We start from the raw sequence: 18,690 nt of genomic DNA on the forward strand, positions 1-18,690 counted from the left end.
TTTCTAATTGCTTCCACCATTCAATTGTCAGAACGTGTTCCACTTGCAGCAAGAATGTGTCAAGCAGGAAACGGAAAGTTAAGGGGAAGGGGAGATGTGTGTTTGTACATCCAGGCACACGTTTAGCCTTGGCTGTGGGCTTTGCATTTTCTCCTGTCTATTTATTATAACTGCCAATCATATGAGTAATGGGTTCAGTCTCACTTGAGATGGGTTAGTAGGCAGAGGCAGTCAGGAGCACAGAACATCACTTACTGAGGAGCTCTCCATGTTATCAATGTCCCTCTTCCCACACCTTGCCATAGGTGCAGGATGAGCAGAGTCCAGCAAGCCAAGCAGACCTTGGACAAGAGCTCAGTGTGTGTATCTATACAGACTACTCAGATTTGTTTAATACATCTGGTTGGATCAAAGCTGTCTCTAGAGGAAGGCAGAGAGCTGCAGTCCATTGGCCTTAATCCTTCCCTATGCTCCCATATCTTTATACTGCTCCACCAGCTCAACGCTGCCATAAACCCAACCTAATCCACCCTAGCACTGCCTGGTGTGAGGAGAATCCCTCACCAGATCCCTTACTGAGCATCACAGCTGCCACAGAGGCTTCTTGGCACCAGGAGGGAGGTGAAACCCTCCCTGCAGATGCGTCCAGCTCAGGGAAGAGCCAGGAGATGATGCTCTTGCTTGGTGTCCCAATAGGCCTGGGGTGTGCAAAACCCAGCAATAGGGATGGGAGCATCCACTGGGGAAAAAAACATATCCATAAAATTTTCTGCATGAAAATCTCCATGTCCTGAAACCACTTTCCTCAGGGAGATTTCAGCCTATAAAGAAGCTTTAATGTGTTGAAGTTTCCCTCCACACAGAGCCTTCACCACATAGCAATCCAAGAGGCCAATAAAACAAATAATCCCTATCTATCTCCTGGGGCAGTAAAAAGGAATGCCACCAGCTAAGAACTGTGCCTTCAATGCCTCTACAGGCAGGCACCAACAACCCCTACAGCTGCTAATCCCCTTGCGTGGCTTTACATTCGCTGCCCTCCCAGTCAGTGCCCGGGTGCTGTGATGTTTCAGCATCTGCTTTTCTTCTCAGCTCATCCCTCCTCTGGTCTTCCTTTGGATCGCATCCCTGTAGCAGTGACAATCCCAGCCAACGCTGCACAGGCCGAAGGGAGCCGTCACCCAGTACATGCTGCTCCATTTGCCTTTTGGCTTTGCCAGCTAAACTGGGACAAGTTGCTGTCTGCTCGGCCCACTGGGGGAACATGTCCTGGGGACTTCCTTATCCCCATCCCAGTGAATGTGGGGGATTCTCACTCATGAGGATTGGGGAATACTCCCAGATTTCTGCTTCTTGTCGGCTGGATGCTCTGCCCATTCCATTGCCCCTCCTTGCTGACATCCAAAGCTGCTCCCCAGCACATTTGCATCTACGCATATTTTTAGGCTAAAACCAGGCAGCATGATTCTACCTTGTTGTGCAAGACTGTCAAAAAGGCATTCAGGACAGATTCGGGTCTTTTGTGCGGGTATAAACGTTGCTGCTTCTCCATATCCCCATCAGGAGACAGAGCTCAGAATTAGTCCTTTTGTGTTTGTTTCCACTACACCGGGATGGACCTGTGAGCCTTTGCTTTTCCCCATCAGGAAGCAGAGATTTAACGTATTGAACGCACCAGAATTGCTTAATGAGTGCTCAGTGAATATTAATAAAAGTTTGGACGTGACTCAGGCTACAATGGATGAGAAGTTTGAAAGCTTTGGTTCAAGATTACAGGAGGCTGTGAGAAAATATGGTCTCCAGCAGCTAGCATATAGTGCAGATATTTCACTATCCAGGGATCTCTAATTACTAATAATGTACAGGAACAGTATGATATGTCCTTACAATCGCAGAATCCTTTTCAAAGATAATCTTTAATAGTTTATTTGACAACCTGTAAAATTACAGAAAATTATTAGGCTGGGGAATTACAAAAATCCCCATGGCACAGTCAAACAATAAAATTATAATTACCTGTGGGTAATTGAAATTTAACTGTTTTTTTATTGTATATTACACATCAATAGCAACATAAGTTCAAGAGTGTCCCCCTCCCCTCCCTTTTCTTTTCCTTACAGAAGCGGGGAAAATGGACAACCCTGCTGGTAGCTTGTGAGCCCTTGTCACAGAACAGAGCTTGAACAATTTCGATTAAAGCAGTACGTTCGAGACTGTCATTAGACCTGCATTAAATTACATATCTGGAATGTTAAAAATAAAGAGTACTGAAGCTTATTCACAGCTGCCTGTGGTAAAGTATGGAGTCAAGGTTTTGATTATCTTTAAAGTTCTTATTTTTCCCTTTTCTAAAACTTATTGTTTCATCAAACAAATATCTAGCGCATTTAAGAACAGTATGAGCACATGAGCAGAATTGCTTAAGATGGATAAAGCGTTAGCGTGTTTCCATTCTGTGCTCGGCAGTATTGTTTAGTACTAACAATGGTAATTTATCAATTATACAAGAGGGAACAAAGCACTCTGAGCTCCAGAACTACCTATTACAAGGCCCAAAGCTTGAGACCCCTTCCAGACCTCGGGAGGCATCATTTAACGTGAGCGCTTGCATTACCAGCCTTTGCCTTGTCCTCTCTCGGTGACCCCACGGCGGCTGCTCAGTACTCAGCACCGCGGCACATCAAGAATTCCATGGCTTTTTTTTTTCCTAAACCAGGAAAATTGTAACCTTTGTTCTTCTTTCCTTCTGAACCAGGGCTCCTGATAATGAGGCGTGACTGTTCCCTACCCCTCCTGGCGGCAGCCTGCTCTTCTTGTCTAGGAGGTGAGCCCATCCAGTCCCCTCTCGCTGTGTCGCTTGGGATGGCGTTAGGGATTTTTAGCACAAGCCTAAGGACAAACCCCGACCTTTTTGGATGCAACACAAACCCCCAGATATGGTATGCTGGACAATTCATTGTCCATATGACAGCTTTGTTACGTACAACTGAGATGCACAATGACGGTGTTTGCTTCTGTACACGGATCAGGCTGGCTACTTCAATTTGATTCTGTAAAGTGCTTTCTGATCATGATGTGAATGTAACTGCACAAGTTAAAATAGCTCTGTTTTATTAAGAGTTTCAATTAAAATGTTTAATAGACAGATTTTATCGTGAGAGAGGCATCACAAAGGCTGAGTACAACATAATGGTGAGGCAGGTATTGTTATGATTATTATTACTGTTATTTATGTATAAGCATTGAATTATTAACTGAAAACTGGGAAATCAAGTCCCTGCACCCCAGAGAACTCACAAGAACAGCTTTTTTTTTGGGCCAGGCAAAGCATCTCTGCTTTGTGGCACAAGTAATGGTGCATATACCCCGGTCTGGAAATCTGTGACCCTGAATGGGTTTTCCCATTTCCAAAGATCAAAAGTGGCAGAAATTCAGTTGGATCCATCATTGCCTGCCTTTTACTCTTCCCATTGCCTTTTCTTCTCTGCCTTTTGGTGCAAGGGCCATCCCTGCACGTTAGAGCTGTTTACTCTGTGTCTGTTTACCCAGCAGAGCAGCTGGAAAGTGCTCATCAAAGTGGTATTTGAAGGCTTTTACCAGGAACCTGAGAGGTATTTTGCCTTCCTCATTGTGTTTTGGCCTCCTAAAATCTAAAGTGGAGCATCTGTATTAGAGTTAAACCAAGAATAAGTCTTTCAGAAGGAGAAACCCCAAGAGGGACTGTATCATCAAAGCAGTTAATGGTCTAAGCTACAGCAGAGAGACAGGGCTGGCCCAAAACTCACGGTCCTTATGCCAAATAGCCATGACCTTCTATAACACAGTAAGGAGACATAGCTGAGAGAGTTTTGTTTTGCTCTAGCTGTTTCCTAATCTCGACCCTTGACCAACACCTGAAGGCCATAGGAAAGTTTTCCTCCATCCTTATTTCAGCCCTCATTCCCTGGCAGATTCCAGCTGCTGAGCTCAAAAAAGAGAAGCTGGAGAGCGGTTGTCCACTAGGATTTATATATACGGGATGCTTGGAAGCTAAATCTTCCAACCACTGACATGCACCACACTGTAAGACAAAGAGCAGGAGATAAATTTTCCTGCCTTTGAAATTTCTGCTCGTGTCACTCACCCAAGGCTAATTTTTACCATTGTGACTCCAGTGAGAAGAGCTATCCTGACATGAGTGTCTTACTCTGCGCTGTGATGCCGGGATGAAGTGAGAGCTAAGGATGAGCAATTGTAGCACTGCCAGGATTCAAGCCAGGTCAGATTTGTCATTTGCTAGAAGTGCCTTGTTTTTTGACGTAGGGATCAGGGAAAACACATTGATGCAACATGTGGAGAAGGACAAGAAGGTCAATATTTGCCCCTATAAATATGATTCAAACAGACCCAAGCCTCATGGTAATGGCAAAACATTTCCAAGTGAAAACAGAAGCTTTTAGGGATAGCCATTGACACTGAGTGCAACATAATGGGAGGGTCCAAAATCAGGGAGCTCCCTAGGGAAATCATCATTAATGGTCCTCATTTTGCTCCCATCTGTAGGGTGTCTGAGCTCACAAGTGTTTAGGTAAGGAAGGCTGCAAGTTCCAAATGAGGTTCGGCTGGTTTTCCTTCTCATGGATGAGGTTAGAAGGTTAATAAAAGAGTTAATCCTGGTCTGCCCTGCAAAATGGAACAGCTCATGTATGTGAGACTTCAAAAGGCTCTGGAGTGTGTGTGTATGGGTGGTGTTATTTCCTGACAGAGCCGTCCCAAGAAGACGGGGGTTGCTTTTTGGAAGAGGAGTTTGGCCTTTAAGTAAATCAGCTGGAGTGAAAATAAAAAGGTAAAAACTAAAATGGTTTTGAGAGTAAATCCTTATTGAGTTGACTTAAACTTTTAAATACGTTAAAAGTTTGAAGGGCTAAAAAGAAATAGTCAATTTAGGGAACATTAAGCTAAAGCATCTCTCCTCAAATTGGAAAAATAACAAGGATAACAGTGAGAAACACGATACAGATTTACTCACTGGTTTGGTGGACCTGGAAATATTTTGTGTTGCTTTCACTCTGGCCATTTGTAACCACGGAAGGGTTGCAGAGCACAGATAGAGGACAGGCCCTGTGGGTACAGCGGGGGGGTTGGACACTCCTGTTTCTGGCCTCCACATTATGCCCAGCTGATTATAGCACCAAGCAGTTATTTATAAGGAGAGCTGGGTGTCCATTTGCTTTCCAGCACTAAGGGAATGCCTACTGCACAGCACACAAAATCACTTCAGGCCCTGTTAGGTTCTTCTGGAGAAATATATACTACAGTGTGGGTTGCTTATATGCCTCCATGACATGATATTCCTCCTGCATAGATGAGGCTCCACACTAAGGAACAGTGTAAATGTTATAGTCGATATCCCTTGGCAGAGAAACTGCACTGCAATTTCGTCTTTCTTCTTTCCTTCCTCCTGCACAAGGCTCCTGTGCTAGCAGCTACCCATCTCCTATAAGGAAATGGCATTGTGTTAGAGTTATATAGTGTATCATATTAAATTTTATAACAGTGCTTGGTGTTTTCAAAAGACTTGGGGGGGAAACAGCATCAATCAAGGAACCACATTTGATAGACTTGGAAGGGGTCTCCTGGGTCATTTTGTCCAAGACCTCTATGAAACAGGAAGGCTTCTGCAAAAGACCTTTCCCATAAATGTATCTAACCTTTCCTTAAAGACACTGAGTGATTGTGCCATAAATACCTCAAGCAGGTAAACTAGTCTGATTGACCTTACGACCAAAAAGTGGCTCCTAATACTGTATATAAGGTACAATTTTCCACTCCTTCAGCTGTAGCTAAGCAAGAAAAAAGGCCAAATACACAGTAATGGGCAACACCACAGACTGTGCAAACAGTTTTGCTTTCACTTTACTGCCATCCCCTACCATAAATCTGGATGTACCACTGATACTTGGTTTTCCAGTGTAGTGTCTGCGATCCTTGTGGTATCTATCTCACTTTGTCTCTGCCTTTTGGAGAGCCAGCATTACAGAGTGTGGAAGTAACAAAGACGTACGAGCAGCACTTTCCGATTCAGAAAGCCATTCAAAACCCTATGCCATGCAGTTAAAGTGTTTATTTCTATTTTCTATTTATTGGAATTTGTGAGCTGTTTCTCATCAGGACCACGGGAGCTGGGGGAAGCACAGGCCTTTCCTTGTCTCCATCAAGAGTGTCAAAGAAGAATTTTCATCCTCTTCTAACAACTGTTCATATAGAAAAATAAATACCTGGTAGTTCAGCTGTTTGTGGTTGCAGAAGTAATGCACTGTGGGCTGGTTGTGGCCCCATCCTGCTCTGCTGCTTTTCTCTCAGTGAATTTTAGAAGTGTCGTTCTGTGTAGATGTGTTATTAAATCACAGACACATTCAGTTCTGAGAGCTGCCTCAGCTGCACATAAACTATCTTTGTCTTGCCTTTTTCTGCCTTTTCTGATGGTGAGAGAGCTGAAGGCTGCTCTCCCTCCCACCTGTTTCTGTCAAGTGCATGGTACTTATGGAAAGGGGTTGTCTCATGGTGTCCACCTCACCTGGATCAACATTACCTAATTCATTCTGGATGCAGGAGAATGTTAGACACCCTTCAGGGCATCCTTGCAGCTCCCAGGGAAAAGCAAGCCTTAAAGGCTGAATATGCCACCGTGGTGCTGCTGTCAGCTGTAGGAATGAACAACCATCTTACAGTCACACAACAGGTTTTGCTGTCACCAGCCACTTGCTGAACATCACAGAGCATCACACCTAAATGAGACACTGAATAGGTCCAGTAAAAGCCTGTGAAAAGGCTTGGGACAAATGTTATTTTAAGGGAACCCCAGCAGGCCCAGCTGGCCAGCCTGCTTTACTACCAACACTGTTCACAACCTGACCCAGAGAACCATATTGCAGAGTGGCTGAGGAACACTCCAGAGGAATTTCTTCTTCAGAAGACCTGAGAAAGAAGTTTGACAAGGTTGAGCTGTCCTGAGCTTGGTTTCAATGACCATTCAGTGTTCTAGGGTAGAGCAGGCTGTCTTCCTGTTTTGTTTCTTGGTCCAGGAAAACTGGAGTCAGGTCCTGAAAGCAAAAGACACAAAAAAAGTGAGGTAATTTTGACAGAACACGATGATCCTGGGTTTAAAGACACACTGGTGTCTCCGCATGGCCCTACCTACGCTTCTGTGCTGTGCCTCCTTTATGCCTTATGCCTTCAGACTTGCTCTTATTTGTCCTTTGCTCAGTGTTGATCATTTCATTAAGATCTTTTCTATAAATGCCTTTTCTATACAATTATCTAAATGCCATCCTTTCTCCAGAGTTTTAAAGTATTTCCTTAGTATTTAATCACATAGCAATACGGGCTCGAATACACATTGTCCAGTTGTTTAAGTGCAGAGGGTGGTGAGGTCTTGACAACTCAATCTGGTATTATAAAATCACAAGGGAAATACCTATGCCAAGAAAAGGAATGCAAACACTAACAGACCTGCTGTTTATTGTTTATATTCCTTTCAGCCATTGCTGGCTTCCCACTGAACCACCAAAGCAGGCTCCCCTCACCATAACAGCTCATCTTCACCCCTGTCCTGTCCTGAGCTCTGGCTGCTCCAGCAGCCCCTTCTCTGCTGAGACAATTTGAAGCCCACAGCCATTTGCTTACACAGGATCCCTGACTCACATAATAAACTCAGGTTTGCGTCATGTTGACCTGCTTCAGTCCCCACATCCCCTGTTTTCCTCTTGGTGCTTCTCCATTGTGAATCTCCAGATTGTGAATAAATAGAGAAACACAGGTTTGTTCTGTTCCGTCGAAGGGGGAATGAGGACAAACAGGGATAGTTCAGCTCTTTTATTATTAGTATTATATCCTTTTTGAGGGAGGGTTTTTGTTTTAGCCCAGACGAGTTCTGACCTGTACCCATACCCGTACTGTTAGGTACTGCTGGAAACAAAATGGTGCATTTGCATCAGGTGCTCCTAAACAAAATATAATGACAAATATCATAGAGATTTTCTGATCCTGCTCAGAAGCAAATACGGGGCTGCATCTTGCAATCCATTTGGATATTTACAACAGAACATGGCATATCATTTAATTTAAATATGCAGCATGCTCAGTGTAATTAATGCTGTGCAGTGCCTAGAAAATCCTGATTTCTTAATGTGATACAATGCATGCATGCTGAGACCTTTTTTTTTTTTAAAGTACTGTATCATTTTGGATCATTAATGGGGAGGCACAACCACTAACCAGGAAAAAGAGCTTTGCTCACTTGGCTTTTTATGAAACTTCCATGCAGCTCCCCAAAATACGATGCAAACTACAGGTTTGTTTTATAAGAGAGGGGGGGAGTCAGAGATTTAATTTTCCCTTGACACAGCATGATGCCTGAATAGCCAGGCAGCTATTCCTAAATTATGTGCATTTCATTCCTAGGAGCTGTGAGCATTTTGAATGGGCTGTTGTTAAATACAGTACACAAGCATAAATACTCGAGGGAACAGCTAGCTGAGATTTTGGCATGAGCAGAAATCTGTTATCTATCGTGGAAGTATCTGAGCACGTAATAATAATGCATATTGATTTGTCAGGAGTGCTAAGAGAGGGGGTTTGGTATTCTGGGATGAGAACTGTTAAACTTGGGAACATCTTGTGTGATTATAATAAGCCACGGTATTTGTGTGCTGTGGTTCTGGCAGGGACAAAACTACTCACACATAATCTTTAGACCTGAGAGGCTGGCCTGGCTCTCAGTTTTGGAACTGAACCTAAGAGCCTCAATGCATGATAAAGACATGTACATTATACATAAATATAATACATAAACGAAGCGTGGGGAGTTTACAGCTGTATCGAGATAGATGACAGGTAACAAAAAGGCAGTGTGCTTGGCAAGACGGGTGAGGGCCAAAAGCCCTTCAACATCAGGAGCTTTGCAGCCATGACTTCAGTGAGCTTGGCTATTAGTTTCCTACTTTATCAAGCAGGTCTGATTTGAATTGTGCAAAAAGAAGAGAAAAGGAAAAGGATTCACAACCCCTATCACTTTGCAGGGTTATCAGTTTCTACCAGAACACACTATAAAAGCTCTGCTTATAGACTTGTTGATAGCAAAGCAAATTTTTCAGGTCCTCTAAATAAATCTGTTCCTAAATATAATGCTTCAACTTCTATATTCTCATCTGACACCTGACAATTCAACCTTAAGAGTAATTGGTCCTGTCTTTGAACCTCTGCAAATACTGTATGAGGAGGGTGGACAATTTATTGATTTAGATTGATTTTTGCAAGAAGCATATGAGACAGATACAGTACCAGGTGTCACACGCTGTATATAGTACGCTCCTCGAGACCATCCACAGGCATTGAGACAGGGTTCAAGAGTATACCCAGGTAATGTTGAGCCAGTGCTTGCAAACAAAGCCACCCTGCTGCATGATACTTCACTGAGAAAGAGACCTCAACCAGAAACAACTGAACTGGCCAAGTTTGAATTTCAGGGTGAGATGACATGGCTTTCCTGTTGGGAAGCAGCCCAAGCTATGTGCAGGAACCCAAAGGGTTATTCTAGGGCAGGTTGCTCAACCCACTGAACTCTTCCTGTTGATGAGCCTTAAGAAGGGGCTGGAGGAATGATCAGGCGTTTTCATGCCTGTAAGTATGTTTTTCAGTGCTGTGGTTAGTTGAGAACCTTAGAAGCCAGGGCAGTGGATTTGCTGGGAGTGAAAACATTTGTGAACTGGCTGTTTGGTTTGTGACAAAAATTGTCACTGGTATTAATAGCTCTGAGCCCCAGGAAAGCCCTAAAAAACCCCAGGGAAATAGCAGAACAAAAGGAAACAGAAACAAGATGGCACTGAGGGTCTCATCACTGGGGAGGATGATTAAGATGTGAGACAGAGGGCTGTCCCACTTGTGTACCAGTTTGGCTGGGGAAATCACCCTCCTCCCGCTGCCTTGCTTCCCTCATCTATAATGAGGGAAGGAATAACTCTGCAGCACACTTTACACTGGCATTGCATGCTAACTTCATTACTGTTTGCAACAGCCTGTGCAATCCTCAGAGGAAAGGAATAATAACAAAGGAAAAAAAAAAGAATGATAATTACCAAGCACACAGTTTTCATCTCTAATCTTCATTTCAGGATTCACTCTTTCTGATGTCAATATTTTGCAATGGAAGAATGAGAGATGCAAAGTTTCTGTTTGATGGAAGTAAATTCAGATTTAATATTGCCGGGGAGCCGGGTGTTTAATACACTGGAGCAGGCTGCAGGCAGCCGCCCTGTTTGCTGCTCCTTTGTACCAGTTCAGGAGCATGCCCGTGAGCAGGGAGAGAAATGGAAAGGGGCTGCTCTGAATTTCCAAGGAGTGTGTGTGGGGGGGATGACAGTACTTTGTCATTTAGCTCTGTCACGACAATTGGGAGTGTCGCACAACGAAACAACATGACGTGCGCCTGGTAAATGAAGAGTTTTCCAAGTGATGTACAGCTGCCAAAGCTGTTGTTTGGTCACAGAGTGAGGCAGAAGAAAAACCGCTCTGAAGAGGCACACTTACAAAGTGTCATAGAATCATAGAATTATAGAATGGTTTGGGTTGGAAAGGATCTTAAGATCACCCAGTTCCAACCCCCTGCCATGGGCAGGGACACCTCACACTAAACCATGTCACCCAAGGCTCTGTCCAACCTGGCCTTGAACACTGCCAGGGATGGAGCATTCACAACTTCCCTGGGCAACCCATTCCAGTGCCTCACCACCCTTACAGTAAAGAATTTCTTCCTTATATCCAATCTAAACTTCCCCTGTTTCAGTTTTAACCCGTTACCCCTTGTCCTATCACTACAGTCCCTAATGAAGAGTCCCTCCCCAGCATCCTCATAGCCCCCTTTCAGATACTGGAAGGCTGCTCTGAGGTCTCTCAAGTTTGTTGTAAAGTGGTTTCCTCTGTGTGTTTAGCCCATTGGCTATATCCTATGAGCAACAGGAAAACACCCTCTTATATCACGCACTCAGCTTCCGACCTGCTGAGGACTTTCCACAAACTCTTTAGGAATTTCCCTCTTTTCGTTAAATTGGGTTGGCTCTCATTAATAAAAGAATGGTCTAATGGAAAAGAGTTTCTAAAATTATACTGTAACCTAGAATTGCAGGATTCAGCTTTCTGTGCCTGAAGAAAAAGATTCCAAGGCATTAAACTTACTTTATCAAGCATTGCACCTGACATGCTCTCATAAATTTTACATACATTTTAACTTATTTTAATATTATGCAGGCTTGGTTTAAAATATTCCCATGAAGTAACTAAAATGAAGCTGCTCAGCCATAAATTAGAGCTAAAAAAATACTTGTTCCCCCCCCCGCCCCATCAATATTTCTTTACTTAAAATCATGCCTTGTATGTAAGTTAAATTTTCCCCTCCTGAGATACTTTGTGTAGCTTAACAGGCCTACCACAGAACCAGTGAGCTCTATTTCTGTAGTGTTAAATGCAGGCCCTTCACTGCTTTAAAGCGTCTCACCCAAAAGCACACGCGCAACCCTTCCACGACAATACTTCAGCAAGGCCCAGGGCCCACAGCTGAAGTTGAACCATGTTCTTATATACATATATAGGAGCAGCCCTGTGTTGGCTGGGCAGATGAAGGCACGGTGGGCAGCTCTGTGGTGATGCCTCTTGCAGCCCATCATGGTCCTAACACCTCACGGATACCCCTTTGGTTGCGACATCCCTTTGGCCAAGATCACCATCCAGCAGGTAACACCATCATCGACAACTCACCACAGAGCTCCGTTTGTGTCCCCATTCCTGAAGCCATTTCAAAGGCTGAGCTAAACTACACAAACATTTGCCTATCTAGACATAACAGGACTGTTATGAAATCCTGTCAGCTTGTTGCCATTTAGCCTGAACACACGCTGCATGTGTCTGCCGGGCCATACTTGGGCAGCTCTGTAGCACGCGCCCTGTCCCAGACACTGCAGTGATTATGTCTGAATGCTCCTTATCTGATTGAAAAGCCGACAATGCCGCACATCTGCGCTCGCGAGGCTCTGCTGCTGCACTGCCACGCCAGTATTTATTTTGCTTCTCCAAGTTAGTTTTCCTTGAGAAGCAGCAGGGGCCTTCTTCAATGAACTGAAAAATGTGCGTTGTATGAGGGTCTGCGGAGGGTTTGTGCTGGAGTTCAGCGGGCAAATGCGAGCTGGGGAATGACATTTCAGTTAAACATTTGGTTTACATCTTTATATGCCAAAAATATTAATGTCTTGACTTTAGCAAACTGAATTCAGCACATTATAGTCCTTTTTTTTTCCTTTAAATGAAGTAATTATAGCCAAAACGTTCTGTGGGTATTTATTCTTCCTTCTCAAAGGTGGAGTTTTGCACATGAACATTTGGGTTTCGGGGCTGAATTGTCAGTAGCTGCTCACTTGACACTCCCCCGTTAGTTTGCATTGGAAACCACCAGTAGTTTCTTTTCTTGTGTTTATTGTGTTACCCTCAGAGCTTTGATCAAGACATTCTGGATAACAGCAGATCTAGCGAAATGCCTCTTTGGTAGTTTTGAAGCAGAAATGAAGAATGTGGTTTGTGTCAAAGGATCTGTGAAGACAGTTAAGGTAATTGAGAAGCGGAAGGGCATGGAGGGAAGTGCAGCTGAATGTCCTCTTCCATCTAATTGCATCAGGAATTCTACATTAACATGCAAGTCCTGTCCAAAGGGAAAAAAATAAAAAGCTTATTTTTAGGTAGAAGCCCTCAGTGGGCAGTAAATTACCCATAATATCCCCCAAACTAGCAATTAGCCCTGTTTGCTGACTACCTGAATTGTTTCACAGTAGTTCGGCACAGGCTTACCAGTTATCACCATACTTATCATCAGAGACGCGGCGTTTGGCTCCCGCAGCGCCACATACTCTGTGCCTAAGGTCAGCCATAATAACAAATACGTTTTATTTGCTTCTTTCGGCCCTTCAGAACTGTTTTCTCAGGCTTTTAGTATATGAGGAGAGCTGATGCTGCCGTGCAGCTTTAAATGGCAGGGATCTGAGAACAGGAAGCGATTCGCAAGTGTGAGTATACTTTGGTATTAGTGAATGTGAGTGATTTCTGTCGATTCCCCTGTTAGCAGATAGCCTTAAGCATCTGCTCTGAGAGAAAAGAGCTTTCTACCAATTTCTAGGGTTTCCTCTTCAGAAGTTCTGACGCTGGAAGATGTTTTTCAACACGAGCCTGGAACTGAGGAGTGTAAAACTAGAAAACATGGAAACAAAAACCTATGGAAATTCTTTCCTTAAGGCTTCTGAGAAGTTTTCATACCCCTGAATTTGCCAAAATAGTAACTCAGGTTTGAAAACGAAAGCTATATTGCCTGCTTTGGCAGCAGAAATGATCAGGGGCATATACACACACACAAATGCAAGCACACTTATCCTAACAGCATTGTTTTCCCTGAACAGGCCTTGGTTTTAAAGAAAGAAAACTGAGAGTGACTTAAGCATTTGAAAGAGAACACAGAAATGTCTGGACCTGAAGCATTAAAGTTCTGATTTTTAAGCACTGTGCACACCTTTCTGAGTAATGCTCTACTTTACACATTATTTCTCAGGCAAAATGCAACTGAATTAACATACACCTACTATTACCATTTAAATCCCATTTTCCACGCAGGTTCTGCATCCCATTGTACTGTAACTCTGCCTCTGATCTGGACTAGGTCTGAGTCCATCAGGGAATGAAGAAGACAGAGCAGGAATTCATGATGAAGAGGAGCATTTGACAACTGCTGCTCGTTTGCAAATGCACTCCAAGAAGCAGAAAACGGGAAGATGGCCTTTGTCTGGCTCTGGCTAAAGTGCTTCAGCTTCTTGTTTCCCAAGCAGGAACATCAGCTCTGTGAGCAGACAAACTGCCTCCTCCGTGTAGCCAAGAGAGGCTCTCAAAAGAGCAAACCATCTGTTAAAGGGTAAGCCATCACTCTGACTCTTTTTGCTCTTGTAGGGGCAGATGAATGTAAAGCACAGTGCATGGCTACAGGTTGGTAGAAGGAAACAGCCCTGAGCTGCCCTGCCACTTTATACCTACTGATGATGCTGGAAAACAAAGGCAAATGACACAGAGAAGACTAGGTGAAAGAATGATTCCCTTCTCAGTCAGAGCTTAAGCCAGGACACAGGGAAAAGAGTCATACTGATCAGCTTTACCATGCTGAGAATTGCTCAAAATGACCCCAAACCTCCACTGTTTGAGCATGAGATCCTCATGCAGGGATCCACAGGCAATGAGCTCCAGCTCAGTGAGACGCAAGGTGGCTGGCCATCTCCATCAGGTACTCCAGGGGAAAAAGGGAAGCCTTGGTGGGGACAGTGCTAACCTTTTCCTAGGGAAAGATAAAGTCTTTAGGTTGAATGTCAGTTCCACCCTTATTAAACCAGGCCTTGACTAAGAAAAATAGAAATAAGCTGACCATAAATTCACAGTCATCCCCGTTGTGAGCATGTACGTGCATACCTGGCCCAGGCAGGCAAAAGCAGATTGATTAAAACACAAAGTTCACCTTGTTTTCTGAGCTGAAAGCTCATGCTGTTTCTTGGCAGAACAGGCATGTCAGGCCTGTAATAACCACTTGCTACCTTGCTTCAATCAGCGTTAAAACCAGCACAATATTAACATCTTGGGGAAAATACATCTGGAAACTGCTTTCTGGGGAGGGAAAAATGAAAGGGAGGGAACTGGATACCACACCCAGAGTTTGTTTATGTCTTGATTTCATAGTGACTTTAAGGAACTTCAACCTTTTCCCTCTCCTCACCTGAAAAGGTTGATTTTCAAACATTTCCTGTTAAAGTGCAGAGCTGAACACTTGTTCAGAACGATGTGGCAAAGAACAGCGGTCCTTCAGCTGAAAGAAGTAAATTACTTGGTCTGGCAGAGGTTTGCATTTGCTACTTGGTGTTACTCTGGAGGAGGCTTTTGTGTTCACATCTTCCCACGAATCCCCACGTTCAGTGCAGCAGGATGGCATTACCTGGGACCAAGCCAGCCCAAAAGAGGCTGTTGGGCCATAAGAACCATGTGGTCAGAGCATCCTCACACCGCAATTTGGCACAATGACACACACTTGGATGGGGAAGAGAAGCTGGGTTTATGCCTGAGGGATTTGAGGTCAGAACACAAGAGCTGGGCTTTAAAAAGACCGTGTGTAAAATGGTTACTTTCTGCTGACATGGTAATACTGACACTGACCTTTTCCTCTTGATGTCCTGGTATGAATATAGACTTGACTTTATTTGACGGCACCTCTTCTTTCTGTTGATGCAACTAACATTATTGCTTCAGGATTCGGGGGACACGTGCTTGGCATGAAAAAATGTATGTAAATCCTGTTGTGGGCAAGTTAATACAATGCTAAGTAAGTAAGGGGGCCAAAGAAAGCCTTTGGTTATCATTTACTCTGATACTTTCACCCCTTTTTTTCCTGAAGTGCCGTATTCCACCACTGATAGTTTGAAGACTACTAATGATGTGCAGCACACATGCTCTAAAATCCATGTACTCTATGTGGCTGCATTACTGCATTACTCTGCATACTCCAGAGCATTTGGCTCTGGAGTAGTTTTAGATGGCATATTAGGACCAAGCTAGGCTGTAGGTATGTATTCAGTGATGCTTAAATGTAATGCCCTGCCCTTCCTACATCCCAGCCTGTAACTGCGTGGTATTCTGCCCCGCCAAAATTCTGTTACCATGGGCTTCGTTGGCATTGACAAAATAGACCCTTTTTGGCTTTGTGTCTCACTGGAAAATAAAGCACTGGGGCTGGTTTGCCAGCCACCTCTTTGGGCCAGTTGGGTGCAGCTGCCTCACGGACCCAAATTTAAAGGGCTCTGGGCAGGACTGATTTAGGTTCCGTTTTTATTAGAGCTGTTGGGTAGGTACCAAGGTGGAGAGTCGTCTTTACAAGGGTGAACATGTACTCCTAAAGCATCTAAGAGCATAGGCCAGCTAAGTACTTAGCAGAGTGAGTAAATATGTTATAATTAAGCTTTTAATTGAGAAGTCTGTATTTAAAAGAATAAAATCCTACAGCTTCCATATGAAATATTACCTGTGCATGTCAGGGGGCTGGGGTCGCATTCACTTTCTCCCACTGTTCTAAGAGCTGTTTTAATAGGTGGAGATATAACAAGTACAGTGCTTGATACGGTAAGTGAACCACAACACTTAATATATTTGCAGGAAGACATCTGAACGACAAATAACTTTGCTTAAATGAATAAACTCTGCAAGTCACATTCATTCAATCAGGGAAAAGAAACAGTGCCAGGGAGGCAGTGTATCTGTGCAGCACACTTTCTGTCTGCAGCACAGATGCTATGGTTTACCTTTGAACTACCTATGTGGGGAGGAAAAAGTTATCCTGCCTTCATAAATGAATTTGGGAATAATTACATCTAATGGAAAAAAAACAAAACCAAACAAAAAACCAACCAACCCAAATTTAAAAAAATCACATCTGTTCATGGACACTGAATGGAAAGGGATGTGGAGTTTGTAACGGTGCTAATTCATTATAAATTAGTCCCATTTTTGATTGGCAAGAGAGGCTGAACACAAACAGAATTACATTAAGGGCAACAAGAGTCCAGGCTACACAGACAAGAGTAAGGCAGTCAAACTTTCAGAAAGGCAACTAGAAGGAGGACAGATCATGCTGAGATCTGTTCAGTCCTGGTGAAAAGAGCACTGTAAATGTTTATTTACTTACTTACTGTACTCAGTGGCTTCTTCAATAAAAGAACCAATATCACTTAAAAGCTCTGTCATGCAGCTGTCTCCTCAAACTGCTGAAGCCTGTCCCCAAGCTTCCTGCATTACTGTTGAATGCATGGAGTTGGGTCAGTGCTGCAGTAGCGTAAGTGGGACAGAAAGAATCACATCCCATATGGGACAGAGGTGGAAAACCCTCTGCAGGGTAAGGATGCCCACAGGAAACCACTACAAGGCCTTTCTCTGAGTGCCAAGGTTATGGGCAGGGGTTTAGAACAGCATCAGCTGATAAGGCAAAAAGCACTTTGAATTGTTTTCAAGCCACATAATGATTAATAAATACATCTATTTTATGAATTTCTGAATTGTGCATCAGTGCAAATCCATGTTAATATGATGGAGGTCAGTGGAGCATCAGTAGGAGAAATGAGGGTTCAGACAAGATCAGAGGCCAAGCACATTTAAAACTGAGGCTCCATGAGGGATTCTTTGCATCACCCCAGTTTTGTACACCCAAAGAAGCTCACTGCTCTGGCTAGAATGAGGAGGGTTTCATCTCCTTTGGAATGCTGGGGTAAACTGTCCTTGTACAAAACGCGTTCAGGGTCGAGTTTTAGGCAGTATTTTGTGCTGCAATAACCACACCATGACAGACAGACAGCCTCTGCATCAGATAAGAGGAAAAAAATCCTCTTCTGCAGGTCAGTACAAGGAAGGAGCCTGGCAGAGCTATAAATACAGGCCCAGAAGTGTGGAATCTGCTGCATTAACTGCAGCCATTGGCTGTGTTTAGTTTTTCCCCCAACATTTCAGGTGTTTAGACAGAGGCAAATGTATACATAGGGGAATCTCAGCTGCTCATTGTGAAGGGATTCTCTCTGATAATTGCTGTGGAGTTTTTCAGACAGTTACTTTAAAAATACATAACTGATTAGAGGGAACTGAACTGGGTCCAATTTGTTATGTGTTCAGCCTCAGGCTGAGAGGTGGAAGCTGCTGAACAGTGAGGCAAAAGGCTGATCGCTTTTCCATTTGCCACGTACAGGCCAAAGAGACTCAGTGGGGCCAGATACAGATTTTCACATAACAATTTGAATGTTTTAATCAAGAAAACCCCCGGTCACCAAGCAGCTGAAGTCAGACATTTACTTTATGCAGCTGATTTCCAGAGGTGTGTGAATATACTGCAGTGCCCAGTAAAGGCAGGGAGTGATGAGGAGTGCTCGGAGCATGGGACGTGATGAAGAAAGAACCCTTCATGATGGTCTTGGTGTGTGATGGTTTTAAATCCCAACTCCAAAGGTGCCGGGGACAAGCTCTGCAGGGAGAGGGGTGGTGCTGAGATCTATGCACATAATGATTGGGAGACAGAGTGGTGAATGGCTGTCAGCAAGTGCAGTCTGGCTTTTCTTGGTTTTAAATGTGAACCCAAACTCTGAAATGATGTGCATTTCCTGTAGCCAAAGGTTACCATTGGCTAGAAAGAGGTTCTGAGGCTCTATCTTAAAAGCAGTGTTTAACACCAGTGTTTTTACAGGATGGGGCTGGCTGTGTGGATGCAAGTGGGAAGTCTCTCGAGGCTCATCCCGCACTGGATTAGCCGAAGTCATGCCCAGGTTAGTGCAGCCAGAAGGATGGTCCTGATAAGGCAAGAAAGGAATGAATGTGCAATGGGAGGTGAGTGACTGCTAACCCAAAGAGTTTGCTTACTCACATTGCCAGGGAAAAGACAGAGCAGAAGTGGCACAAAACTTTATCTAAAGAAATGTTAAAAAGAATCTTCTCCTACATAAAATGAACTAATTAAAATTAACATTGTGGTTCTTCTTTTTCAACCCAACAAACAAAATTACTTAAAGGGTTTTTCTTTCTGAGTGTCACTTTGGAAAACACATTCTCAGCTTGGGG

General features: G+C 43.7%; 1 long non-coding RNA gene across 1 annotated transcript in view; it reads right to left on the reverse strand.

Moving 5' to 3' along the window:
• Positions 1-1,897: 1,897 nt before the first annotated feature.
• Positions 1,898-18,690, reverse strand: part of LOC133273328 (uncharacterized) — a 518,549-nt gene continuing 501,756 nt past the window's right edge. The window contains exon 14 of the long non-coding RNA XR_009744742.1: positions 1,898-7,082. This is a non-coding gene — a long non-coding RNA (uncharacterized LOC133273328). The remainder of the gene's footprint in view (positions 7,083-18,690) is intronic.

This window comes from Pezoporus flaviventris, unplaced genomic scaffold (genome assembly GCF_033815535.1).
Source record: "Pezoporus flaviventris isolate CSIRO_AGI_PZ_B2104156 unplaced genomic scaffold, CSIRO_AGI_Pfla_v1 ptg000031l, whole genome shotgun sequence".
NCBI classification, from domain to species: Eukaryota; Metazoa; Chordata; class Aves; order Psittaciformes; family Psittacidae; genus Pezoporus; species Pezoporus flaviventris.